Source organism: Nomascus leucogenys, chromosome 20 (genome assembly GCF_006542625.1).
Source record: "Nomascus leucogenys isolate Asia chromosome 20, Asia_NLE_v1, whole genome shotgun sequence".
Taxonomy (NCBI): Eukaryota; Metazoa; Chordata; class Mammalia; order Primates; family Hylobatidae; genus Nomascus; species Nomascus leucogenys.
The window spans coordinates 39,328,594-39,342,361 of NC_044400.1; the positions used below are offsets into that span (position 1 = coordinate 39,328,594).

General features: G+C 35.6%; 1 protein-coding gene across 1 annotated transcript in view; it reads right to left on the reverse strand.

Annotated features, from left to right (window-relative positions):
- The window catches only part of GABRB1 (gamma-aminobutyric acid type A receptor beta1 subunit), a 403,876-nt gene that overhangs the window by 113,154 nt on the left and 276,954 nt on the right, over positions 1 to 13,768 (reverse strand). The window lies entirely within an intron of this gene.

The window sequence follows — 13,768 nt, forward strand, 5'->3', positions numbered from 1 at the left end:
CAGACAATACAATAAATGAATACTACAGGCCAATATCCCTGATGGAATTAGATGCAAACATTCTCAATAAAATACTAGCAAATGAAATTCAACAGCATGTCAAAACAATCACACACCATGACCAAGTGGGATTTATTACTGGGATGCTAAGATGGATATGCAACAATCAACAACATATACAAATCAATCAATGTGATACAACATATTAATAAAATAAAAACCACACTATCATCTCAATAAATACAGAAAAATTAAAGCTCTTCCTCTAAGATCTGGAAGAAGGCAAGAGTGCTCACTCTTTACCCTGCTAGTCAACAGGGTACTGAACTCCCAGAGAGAGGGAGAGAGATTATGCATATATATACATGTAAATGTATATGTAAATATATCAGTGTGTGTATGTATATACACACTTATACAGTATACTGTAGTACAGTACATATGCTGCATACATGAAGTACTACAGTATATTCAGAGCTCTTTCATTTGAAAAAATAAAATGGAAAACAACACAAATGCCCACAAAAGGATGATTAGAAAATAAATTATGGCATTTCCACACAACTGTAGTAAATTTTTAAAGATAGCTTATTGTTTATTAATACAGAAGCAAATTCATGATGCATTGTTAAAGAAAATAAGCAAGGTGCAGAGTAGTGTGTATGGTAGACTGCTATCCTGAGAGGTTTTCGCCCTAAGAAGACACAGCTGTGCTTCTATTTGCATAGAGTATTTTTAGAAAATTTCAAATTGTAGCTCCTGGAGATTAAGATAAAAAAGAAACCATTTAATTTGAATTTTTGTGTTGTTTAACTTATGATTACACTTCATGGGGAGGACCGTTACATTTTTAAAAGTTCTTTGTCAATTCAAAAGTGAATCAAAAACTTGTAAATGTGGACTCACCATCTGAATTTTAGTTACTCTCAGACTTCACTGACCAGAAAAACATCCCAGGCAAGAGAAAATGGAGAGATAATGAAGTCCAGATAGGATATGCAGAGTTAGGGTCCTTGAGTTTGAATAAACACAGAAGCTCAACTGGGGGTGGTGAATATGGTATGAATGCTCATCCTAGGATAGTGTTTCTTCCCTGCTTATATGCTACCTGCCGAAAATAAGTGGACCAGAGTTTCAGAGATAAATCTTACAAATCTTTCTAATAGTGGGAAGTGTGAGACACCATAAGTCACAGAAGGCTGGTTTTGTTGTTGTTGTTATTGATGATGATGATGATGATGATGTTGTATTTTGTTGTAGCAAGAGAGGAAGATAAGCTTTTATGCATAACGTAGATTCCTCCTATTCACAAATCCTGCAGATAGTAGCACAGACATTGCTAAGGTGATAATAAAAATGGAAAGGGTCGTGAGATAATAACAGCTATAATAGTGATCATCATTTGGGGAGCACTTCTTAAGTACGGGGCACTGGGCTAAAAGCTTTGCACACATTGTCTCTTTTAATTCTCACAGCAATGCTGTGTAGTAGGTGCTTTGATTAATGAAAGGACTGAGCTGCAAGGATATAATTTAATTAATGCAAACTCACACCACTTATGGGCAACAAAGTTAAGACTCAAACTCAATCTGCCTATCTTTAAAATTTTTAGTCACAAAATATTTTAATAGCTTTACTGGGATATCATTAAAATATGGCTATTGCAAATGATAAATTTGTTACATAAGTTATGAAAGTAATGTAATCCTCAACTAAATATTAGCAAACTAAATTCAATAGCACATTAAAAGGATTACATGCAATGACCAAGAGGGATTTGTTACTGGGATACAAGGATGATTCACCGTATGTGAATATATATACATATATATATATATGTATCTATCTATCTATCTATCTATCTATCTATCTATCTATCTATCTATATATATATATATCAGAGTATTTTTGAGGCTTCCAAGGTGAGTTATTGCTTTGGTCATTTGTGCTAAACTATCAGCAATAAAGGCTTTTTTTTCCTAAAGGAAAAAGAAAAACCCTACCTCTTTCCAATTTTCCTTTAGCTTTCATTATGAAAGATGAAAGCTCACAGATGTGAACATTTTCACATACCCTTTGAAGGCTTTCTTAGACAGGACATTGGTTAATTTACTTGAATTTATTTAAGCATTGCATCAGAGCAAAAGGAATTTTCAAGTTTGATTAAATTTTTTTTTCAAAATGTTTTACAAAACACTATGCTTTCTGTTCCTATGATCATATGGGTTAATTAATTTATTCACTTAATACATCATGAATATCTTTTGTTGTCTAAAAATACAGTTCTGCAACATTCCTTTTTTAGTCTCATAGTGATTCAAACACCCTAAATAAAACACTCACAATAAATATTAAACATTAATTTGTCTGCTATACTCTTTTACCATATTCTTTGTTTAACAGCTTCTTATGAATTAAAAAATTGTCAAGAGGGGAATATTCTCTGGGAATTCCTAAAATGTGGCAAGTCCTGTGATTCTACAATTTAGCTGATGCTTTTCAGTCAGAGATGATTTTGCCTCACTGGGGACATTTGGAAATATATCTGGACCTAAAAGTTTGAAACTGGAATCTAGTGGATGGAGCCCAGAGATGCTGTTAAACATCCTACCATGCACAGGACAGTCCCCAACAACAAAGACTTAGCTTTTCCAAAATGTCAGTAGTGCCAAGGGTAAGACATCCTGCTACAATGATGGTTTACAAATTTGATAAGGAACCTCAGTACGTAAAGTACAAATGTAATAAATAAAAGCCATATTTTGTTAATATAAAATCACCTTATAAGTTCAAATGTTGATCCATTTTAATGGGCACATACATATAAAAGCAGGGATTATGATGAGAATTATGGTTTTAAGCCTCTCTCATTACCAATTTATTTTTTATTGCATTTTATTTACACAGCATTGAGAAAATCCTTATAAATAGTGAAGTACTTGCTTCTAAATTTTTAAATAACCGAGCAAAGTCTACCCTGAATTGGGAAAACAGGAAGAACAACAGCCCCAACCCCTGTGCCAAGAAACCACCTTTATAGTCAATTATACCATCGCAAATAGTTTAGGAACATCCATAAATGGTTGGTCTCTAGAAGTACTTAATGATGGATTAAAGGCAAGCTTTACTTGGTGCTCAATGCTCTGCATAATTTAACCTGGCAGCACAAGTTAATATAGTGATCTTGAATGTGTTAACATGGGGCATAGGACATTCTCATATTTATTGCAACATATTCACAATAGCCAAATATGGAATCAACCTAAGTGCCTATTAACAGATGAATGGAGAAAGAAAATGTGGTAGATATGGACAATGGGATATTGGTCAGACATAAAAATGAAATCCTGTCATATGCTGCAACATGGATGGAACTGGAAGCCATTATGTTAATTGAAATAAGCCAAGCACAGAAATACTAATATTGCATGTTCTAACGCACGTGTGAGAGCTAAAAAAATGGATCTCAAGATAGAGTGTAAAGTGGTGGTTACCGAAGACCAAGAAAAGGGAGTGATAGGAAAAATAAGCATATAGTGTATTAATTACCACCAAACTATACATTTAAAAGCAGTAAAGATGGTAAATTATATATGTATATTTTACCTCAATAGAAAAAGCACCTAAGACATTTAAGAAAGTAACATAGGACAGGTGATAGTGTAATGCTTCTTATTATAGTTTAAAATATTTACTATATATATTTTTAAGTTTTATTTTAGGTTCATGGGTACATATGCAGGTTTGTTATACAGGTAAATTGCATGTTACAGGGAATTGGTGTACAGACTATTTCACCACCCAGGTAATAGTCGTAGTATCCAATAGGTAGTTTTTCAATCCTCACCTTCCTCCTTCCCTCCACCCTCAAGTATGCCTCAGTGACTGTTTTCCCTTCTTTGTGCCCATATATATTAATATTTAATGTTTAGCTCCCACTTATAAGTGAGAACATGCGATGTTTGGTTTTCTGTTCCTATGTTAGTTCACTTAGGCTAACGGATGCCACCTCCATCCATGTTGCTGCAAAGGACATGATCTCATTGTTTTTTATGGTTGTGTAGTATTCCATGGTGTGTATGTATCACATTTTCTTTATCCAATCTACTGTTAATGGGCACTTAGATTGACTCCACGCCTTTGCTATTGAGAATAATACTAAGATGAACATATGTGTGTATGTATCTTTATGGTACAATGATTTATATTCCTTTTGGCATATACTCAACAAGGGAATTGCTGAGTCAAATGGTAATTTTGCTTTGAGTTCTTTGAGAAATCACCGATCTGCTTTCCACAATGGCTGAACTCATTTACATTTCCACCAGCAGTGTATGAGTTTTCCTTTTTCTCTGCAACCTTACCAGCATCTCATATTTTTTTACTTTCTAATAATAGCCATTCTGACTGGTGTGAGATGGTATCACATTGTGGTTTTATATGCATTTTTAATGATTAGTGATGTTGAGCATTTTTTATATGCTTGTTGGATGCGTGTATGTCTTCTTTTGAAAGGTGTTCATGTTCTTTGCCTACTTTTAATGGGTTTGTTCATTTTTTGCTTGTTGATTTCTTTAAGTTCTTTATATATTCTGGATATTAAACCTTTGTCAGATGTGCAGTTTGCAAAATTTTTCTCCCATTCTGTAGGTTGTCTGTTTGTTCTGTTGATGAACAACATTCCAGTAATGTTTCGCTGTGCAGAAGCTCTTTAGTTTAATTAGGTCCCATTTGTCAATTTTTGTTTTTGTTACAATTGCTTTTGCTGTCTTCATCACGAAATCTTTGCCAGATCCTCTGTCCAGTATGATATTTCCGAGGTTACATTCCAAAGTTTTTTTTTTTTTACATTTAAGTCTTTAATCCATCTTGAGTTGGATGGCCCCACACATGATTTTCTAAAGCATGATTCTAGAAAAGATGTGATTATAAGGGCATCCTGATATCCTGTTTAAATGTGGATGAGAAATAGGAACTATGGTGTAAGAAAGGAGTCTAATTTCAATCTTCTGGATATGGCTAGCCAGTCATCTCAGAATCATTTATTGTATAGAGAGTCCTTTCCCCATTGCTTGTTTTTGTCAACTTTGTCAAGCGTCAGATGGTTGTAGGTGTACAGCAAAAAAGAATAATAGTTTTAAATAAAATTAGAATCCAATATTTGTGGCACCGTTAAAGAAAAAGCCTTAGGGATACTTGAGAGTATTATTTGAGCACCACTGGTCAGCACATCTCACTTTATTTAGTCCATCTTCAGAAACAATGTCATCTGGTTGGTTAACCACTCCATTATTAAATCAGGACATGCATTGAAATATAATATTGTACCATTGATTCAGAGTTGTGAATTACAATAGCTTTTACAAAGTAGTTTACGTAGCCAATTTAGCATTGTCTACAAAATAACTAGTTAATGTCTCATGTGTATGGGTACTTAGAGTTGTGAGTACTTTTTAAAAAATCCACCTTTTAGGAAGCATGACTGAATTTACTGTTGCTAGCCATTATGATCAATCTATTCAACAATCAATAGCTATAAGGAATATAAATGATATCACTTAGGGAAACTGTATGTCACACCAAGACTTTACCATAACTCATTGTTTTTTAAACTATGATCACCTGGGCCAATTTACTTTTATTCCTCCCAAATCCAATATAATATATATATATATATTTTTATACTTTAGGTTTTAGGGTACATGTGCACAATGTGCAGGTTTGTTACATATGTATCCATGTGCCACGTTGATTTCCTGCACCCATTAATTCGTCATTTAGCATTAGGTATATCTCCTAATGCTGTCCCTCCCCCCTCCCCCAACCTCACAACAGTCCCTGGAGTGTGATGTTCCCCTTCCTGTGTCCATGAGTTCTCATTGTTCCTACAGAATGGGAGAAAATTTTTGCAACCTACTCATCTGACAAAGGGCTAATATCCAGAATCTACAATGAACTCAAATATATTTACAAGAAAAAAACAAACAACCCCATCAAAAAGTGGGCAAAGGACATGAACAGACACTTCTCAAAAGAAGACATTTATGCAGCCAAAAAACACATGAAGAAATGCTCATCATCACTGGCCATCAGAGAAATGCAAATCAAAACCACAGTGAGATACCATCTCACACCAGTTAGAATGGCCATCATTAAAAAATCAGGAAACAACAGGTGCTGGAGAGGATGTGGAGAAATAGGAACACTTTTACACTGTTGGTGGGACTGTAAACTAGTTCAACCATTGTGGAAGTCAGTGTGGCGATTCCTCAGGGATCTAGAACTAGAAATACCATTTGACCCAGCCATCCCATTACTGGGTATATACCCAAAGGACTATAAATCATGCTGCTATAAAGACACATGCACACGTATGTTTACTGCGGCACTATTCACAATAGCAAAGACTTGGAACCAACCCAAATGTCCAACAACGATAGACTGGATTAAGAAAATGTGGCACATATACACCATGGAATACTATGCAGCCATAAAAAAGGATGAGTTCATATCCTTTGTAGGGACATGGATGAAACTGGAAAACATCATTCTCAGTAAACTATCGCAAGGACAAAAAACCAAACACCGCGTGTTCTCACTCATAGGTGGGAATTGAACAATGAGAACTCAAATCCAATATAATATTAAAGAGAATTGAGTAATTATCACAACTTAGCAAGAGAAGAAATCAATAACTCTAAGAACTTACTCTCAAAAAGTCATCTGATTTCCTTTGGAAGGTACTGAAACAACTTCCATCTTGGGATATATATGTTCCAAATTTCAGACTCACAGGAGGATTTCACTGGTCTAACTTGAATTAGGTACCAACTCTCCCACAACTATTGAGTAAGGGTTGGAGGACAGCGCTAATACACAAATACAAATATGGTCACCAAAGACCCACAGGACTCTCTGAGAAGGGAGGAATTCTTGAGACTCAGACAGGGACTCCCACACAAGCACATACTCATGAATCTGTGTTAGGCTATAGAAATCTGTGCAACAGAGTGTTGAACTCTGCTGATTGAAGAGTTTGGCATTTCTAGATTTTGTAATGCTTATGGTTAAGTGAACTGAGTGTATGAGCTCTTTGTGAGAAAAAATTGCTCAGCAAGAATTCCCCAGATCATCAACAAAAAGAGAGATGTCCCTGGGCAGAGTTCTGTTCAGCTCTCCAGTCTTCTGGGTGAGAAGCAACAATGAGTATCTCTGAGAATGATTGCTCTTGTATTTCCATTTGTTCTCCTTGCCTAATATGACTGCTTCACAGTTGTTAGTCACTTCTACCATTAATTAACACATCCACATGGAAAATGTACTCACACTGTGGCTGAAGCTGGCTGATTATAAATTGAAAAGATTGAATTGTTAATTCTGTCTTTAGTTTTTTAAACTCAAGATTTTCATTCTGGTGTGTGAAAATATTTTTATTGGTGGATAGCAAATGAAAGTATAGGACGGTAAAACCAGCTAAAGGCAAAAGCATTAACTGACTGCTCTTCTGCAGAGAGATTTCCCAGAGGTAGATTTGTGACAGCATAACATTCATCTGTCTTCTTTCAAAGACATTTAGAATAGATTACATTATAATCCCAATTTATTGACATTTTGAAGGTTAGGTCAGAACACTCAAAATGGGCTATTAGTTAGAAACTGTGGTCTCATGATACTTTGGAATGAACAGAAATCATGTCACTGTAGTATTCATTTATTAAGGTTTATGATGCATGGTCATTGGCCTTAGGAGTCATTGTAACAGCAAATCATGTATATTTAATGTCTGAAGGTGGCATGCTTCTAATTGCTGACAAAATATAATCCAAGGCCGGGCGCAGTGGTCATGCCTGTAATCCCAGCACTTTGGGAGGCCGAGGGGGGCGGATCACGAAGTCAGGAGATCGAGACCACGGTGAAACCCCGTCTGTACTAAAATTACAAAAAAAAGAATTAGCCGGGTGTGGTGGTGGGCGCCTGTAGTCCCAGCTACTCGGACAGGCTGAGGCAGGAGAATGGCGTGAACCCAGGAGGCGAAGCTTGCAGTGAGCCGAGATCGCGCCACTGCACTCCAGCCTGGGCGACAGAGCGAGACTCCGTCTCAAAAAAAAAAAAACAAATAAATAAATAATTCAAAAGCCCTGGCCCATAAGTATCCTGAAACCTAGGTTTATACACACACACACAAATACACACGTGTGCACACATATACACATGGTGAGGGTACATTTGCAAATAGCAATGTGAGCTTAAATTAACAAATTATGTATGCTCAGTTGAGGTTTTCCTATAATCATCAATTTTATCAGGAAGAACTCCCAAGTTTTAAACCCCATCTCTGTATAACATAATTGTGCAGTTTAGTAGAATCTGTATGAAAGAAAAATGTGAAAGAAAATCCCCTAAAAATGCTGAACCCTATTCATACCCCTAATATTGGTGAAATTGAGAGTGAGTAGCAGTTATAAGATTGATATCAGTATCACTCAATAGAGTGTTTGAAGAATGGCTTCTTTAGCCACTTGGATACATCTTTAATTCATGTTAGTTACATTACACAAAGAAACTGATGAGAGAAGATGGATGGGTTAGTCTAAGTTATGACTAAAGAGTACATAGATTTTTTTGCAGCTAATACTTATTAACTGCTCAGTGCAATAGGGTGAAAAGAATTTGCATTATCTTCATAGTTGTGACAGGATTTTGGCTAGTCTGTTTAGAAAAATACATTGGTATTTGAAGGTGAAATCCTGGGAGCGTGAGACGTAAATGATAAGGAAACCAAAGAAGATAAACCATTTTGTGAGAATTAAGAGGAATTTAGGTGTGAGGAAGCAAAATATTGTAGTAGTAAGAAACGGTCATATTGATATTTAATTTAAAAATTTTTGCTGTGCAATCACAATACGTTTTCTATATTTACTCAAACAAAGCCTGATACACACCAAGCATGCCTGTATGCATGCGCGCACACACACACACACACACACACACACACATACACAAGCCTTGGGTAAATGTTTTATTTTTATACTTGGAATACTGGGAAGGGGCTGAATTCCTTATCCTGACAGCATTATTGGAACAGTATTCTATAAACTGAAGCAATTCAAAGCCAGAGATTACATAAGCCCCTTGGGAAGCCTCAGCGATCTCGGGGAGGGCATTGGACTCCCACAAATAATGGATTGTGGGTTCAGGCTACTCTTACCTAGATCTAAAGAGGCAGAGTTACTTTAGCTAGTATTACGTTAGAATCCTAGGTGACAGGCACTGTACTAAGCACCTTACATACAGTATTAGTTTCCTCTTGCTGCTGTAACAAGTTACCACAAACTTAGTGGCTTAAAACAACGCAAATTTATTCGCTTACAGTTCTGGAGATCAGACGTCCTAAAATCAAGGTGTTAGCAGCGCTGTGTTCCTCCTGGAGGTTCTAGGGGAGAACTTATTTCTCTGCTTTTTTCAGCTTCTAGGGGGCATTTGCATTCCTTGGCTTATGGACCCTTCCTCCATCTTCAAAGCACATCTCACTCTCCTGCTTTCCTTTCATAAGAACCCTTGTGATTACATTGGGCCCACTAAGATATTCCAAGATAATCGACTATCTTTTTTTTTTTTCAAGACAGAGTCTCGCTCCGTTATCCAGCCTGGAGTGCAGTGGCACGATCTCAGCTCACTGCATCCTCCATCTCCCAGCTTCAAGAGATTCTCCTGCCTCAGCCTCCCCAGTAGCTGGGATTACAGGCATGCAACACCACGCTCGGTAATTTTTTTTTTTGTATTTTTAGTTGAGATGGGTTTTCACCATGTTGGCCAGGCTGGTCTCGAGCTCCTGACCTCAAATGATCCACCCGCCTTGGCCTCCCAGAGTGCTGGGATTACAGGCGTGAGCCACCACGTCCAGCGGACTTTATCTTTTTTTCTTTTCTTTTCTTTTCTTTTTTTTTTTTTTTTGAGACAGAGTTGCTGTCTGTTACCCAGGTTGGAGTGCAGTGGTGCGATCTCGGCTCACTGCAACCTCTGACTCCTGGGTTCAAGCTATTCTCCTGCCTCAGCCTCCCAAGTAGCTAGGACTACAGGCACCCGCCACCACACTCAGCTAATTTTTGTATTCTTAGTAGAGATGGGGTTTCACCATGTTGGCCAGACTGGTCTTGACCTCCTGGTCTCAAGTGATCCACCCACCTCACCTCCCAAAGTGCTGGGATTACAGGCGTGAGCCACTGTGCTAGGCCACAGACCTTATCTTAGTTACATCTGCAAAGCCCCTTTTGCCATGAGAAGTAGCATATTTACAGGTCCAGAGAATTTAGGACATGGACATCTTTGGAGGAGAAAGCATTATTTTGCCACATGTGTATTATTTATTATTTATAATAGTCTTATTATGTTGAAGCCTTTTCCACTCCAATATCAAAGATAAGAAAATTAACATCTCACTGGATTAATAAATTCTTCCAAGTCTACATAGTCTATGGTAATGCTGAGATTCAGACCCAGATATACTAGATTCAAGGGTTAAGGTCTCTCCAGTTATTGTAGTTAGGCCAGATGAATCTAAGCAGAGAAGATTTGCTTCAGTAAAATTTCTTCCATGAGCAGTTAAACAAAGTACAAATATTAAAAGTTGACCTTACCATATTTTTAGTATTTATTTAGTTATCAATAATTTATGACATTCATTACCAAATCCACAGTGAGTATAAAATGATATATGACTAACTAGGAATCAGGCAATACTGTAAGCATTGGCTACAGCAATTAAAAACATCCAGCTACATATTCATGCTGTCATATATATGTATATATTTTAATACTGTAAGGTCTCAAGAGAGAAGATGGAGCCACTGTCTACTTGTTTTATAAAATAGGTAAGGTGTGCTTATTTCTCATTTGGAAGGATTACCTTTGCCATTTTTTTAGAAATCCAGATCTCTTACATCAGATAAATATTTACATTATTAAGAAAACCTAAATATCACTCAGGATTGCAATGCAAGACAGTTTAGTTCTGCACTTATTTGGTTGGTGGTAACTTGGACAAAATGTGCCTCAGCCTAGGTTTATGATAATTCATGAACGCAGGTATGATGCAGGTGGAATGTGGTATGCAACAGGAAAGAAAAGAGAGTTATTATATGCATGTACAAGTTCAATGCTTGATACACAGTAGGCACTCGATTAACAGTAGCTGCTATCATTTTCAGTCAATATGCTTCCAAAGAAATAAAAAATGCATATAACATTACTATCACAAATACATTGTAAGATTAACATATGGCCATATTAAAACATCTGGAAAATACAGAAAATTATAGATAAGAGAAAAAATGACCCATAATGACATTATCACAGTTTTATTATTAATTTCTTTTCTTCTTAAAATTGAGATCATATTGTATTAGCAATTTCATTTGCTACTTTGATCAACCTATAGGTAAGAACTTTCTTAAGTCTTAGGTGTGCTCCATGGACATAATTTTAATGGATGCTATACCCCATGACTTACTTAACAATTCAGCTATTGGGAGATATCATTAAATGTTCTTTAGGATGCTTTAAAGAAATCACACTGAGTAAATAGCATTCTCACTGCTATTCTTATTTTTTGATTCCATATTTCTGCTTTCTTTCCCTCCTCTCTTTTGTAGACTTAGTGCTGAATGCTAATGACACTCTTCTCAGTGCAATCCCAGGCAGTCATTTTCAGATAATTAGCTACACAGCAAAGGTTGCATAAATGGGCCCATTATTATTCACTTCGGTTGGGGCAGCGTGATTCATGAACCACTTTATAAACATGAAAAGCAGTCCATAAATCAGAGTAGGGGATTGAGGGTGGGCAAAAAAAAAAAACTTTAAAGGATTAATAGGGAATAGAACAATAGTAATTAACAGGCTTTTGTCAAAGTTCCAGTATCACTGTTAGTCATATTTTACCATGAATGTCTGGCTGAGTTCAAGACATACTATTTTTCCTAAATTGTATCATTATACACATATGTCTATGAAGTGTAAGAGTATGCATTTAATTTCTACCATATTTAATACTTCCTATTAACCAATAAGCTGAAATATGTATTAGGGTACAGAAATAAAATGAGGCTGCCCTCTCAAATTAAAGCATCTTTATTCTTATCGTCTTGATTATTAGGAATTTCTGTAGTGGACAAATTGCAAGGACTTAAAACAATAGCAATAGTTTCTTGGTCTTTTGGCTAAGAACAAGTGTGGTATCTTTTCTTATCAATTTAAAACAATAGCAAGCCCTAAGCATTCAGAAACGACCTAGATATTGAACTAAACATAGAAGCCCAATAAAATGTTTACCTGGAATGGAATGCCCTGACTTGGAATCAGTATGTATAGGATAACTAAACAAGACTCAGACAGAAGGAAGAGCTAGAGCAAATACATGAATCTCCTTCACAGTTACTACCTTTTTGGTTTATTTGCAAACCTATTCTACTGCTTTGCCACATGGTTCTCTTTCCTAGAACAAAGAGCAGATACATTTACTGAAAGGTAATCAGTCATCTTGAAGTGGTATTCCTCAAGGAGGAAGGTAAGATTCAAGAGTGATGGAGCATTAAGATACTGTGTTGTTTGAGAACAATGGCTTTAAGTTGAGAAAAAACAAACAAAACCAAAACCAAATAGGACAGAAGTATAAATTGTGCAAAATTCCCACCTCCCTAAGGGGATAAAAGCAGGCCCAGGACATTTATTTTCTATTTAAATAAGCAATAAAGAAAACGCGTATCCTGAAATTAGTGGAGAAACGCTACTTCTAGAACAACGATTAGCATTGTAGTATGTCTTTTCATTTTTCCCCTATGTATGTGGACTTTTTGCATATTTGTAATCATACTTAGGATTCTGTTTCCTTCCCATTGAATCTTAATATCAGATACCTTTTCCTCATCGGCATCAGGATTGTAATTTTTTCAATTGGAAACAGTATACTTTAAATTGAACATTTAGGTGGCTTTCAATTTTATCAGTTTAAAATGAAGCTAAAACATTTTCATGAATATATTATTTTTCCACATTTTGGATTATTTCTCTAGCTAGAATCTAATAAATAGGATTATTATATCCAAAGGTACAAAAATGTGTATGTCAAAAGTGCTTTCTTCAAGGATTGTGCTAAATTATAATGCAAAATATTATTAATTTTCTTCACTGGTTCTCAATTGGATATTGTAATATTTTTGTTCATTAAATAGATGAAAAATGGTACTTTTGTGATTTACATTTTTTAATTACTAACAGAATGAAGTGTTTCTAATGTAATTGTTTACAAGCTGAATTTGAAACTATTCTTTCTCTAGATACCAAAATTATTAGTGATATATCAATATATCAACATGACTAAAAGAATATCAATAATAATATTTTATTAAATATCAGGCAGGAATGAAGAGTATCCCAATATGGATTAACTTTACTGTTGTCTTATTCAGTTACTTAGATGAATAAATTTGTGTTGTCGAATTTAATATCTTTGTTGACATATATTTTTATGGTTTATTGTTAAACTTTTTTGGAAGAAGGTATAAAGTATAGAAATACAAATTAAAATAAGGCCTGTGTTGCTTTTCAGAGTTCACAATGAACACCATCAGAATAAAGCTAATTGAGAGGTGATCGTGTATTCTAAAAGACAAAAATAGGAAGGGGATTTTGTATATTTTCAAGTTAATAATTAAGCACTCCAGATATCATACTAACAATAAAACATGATTTCTGTCTCTGAGCTTTTGTG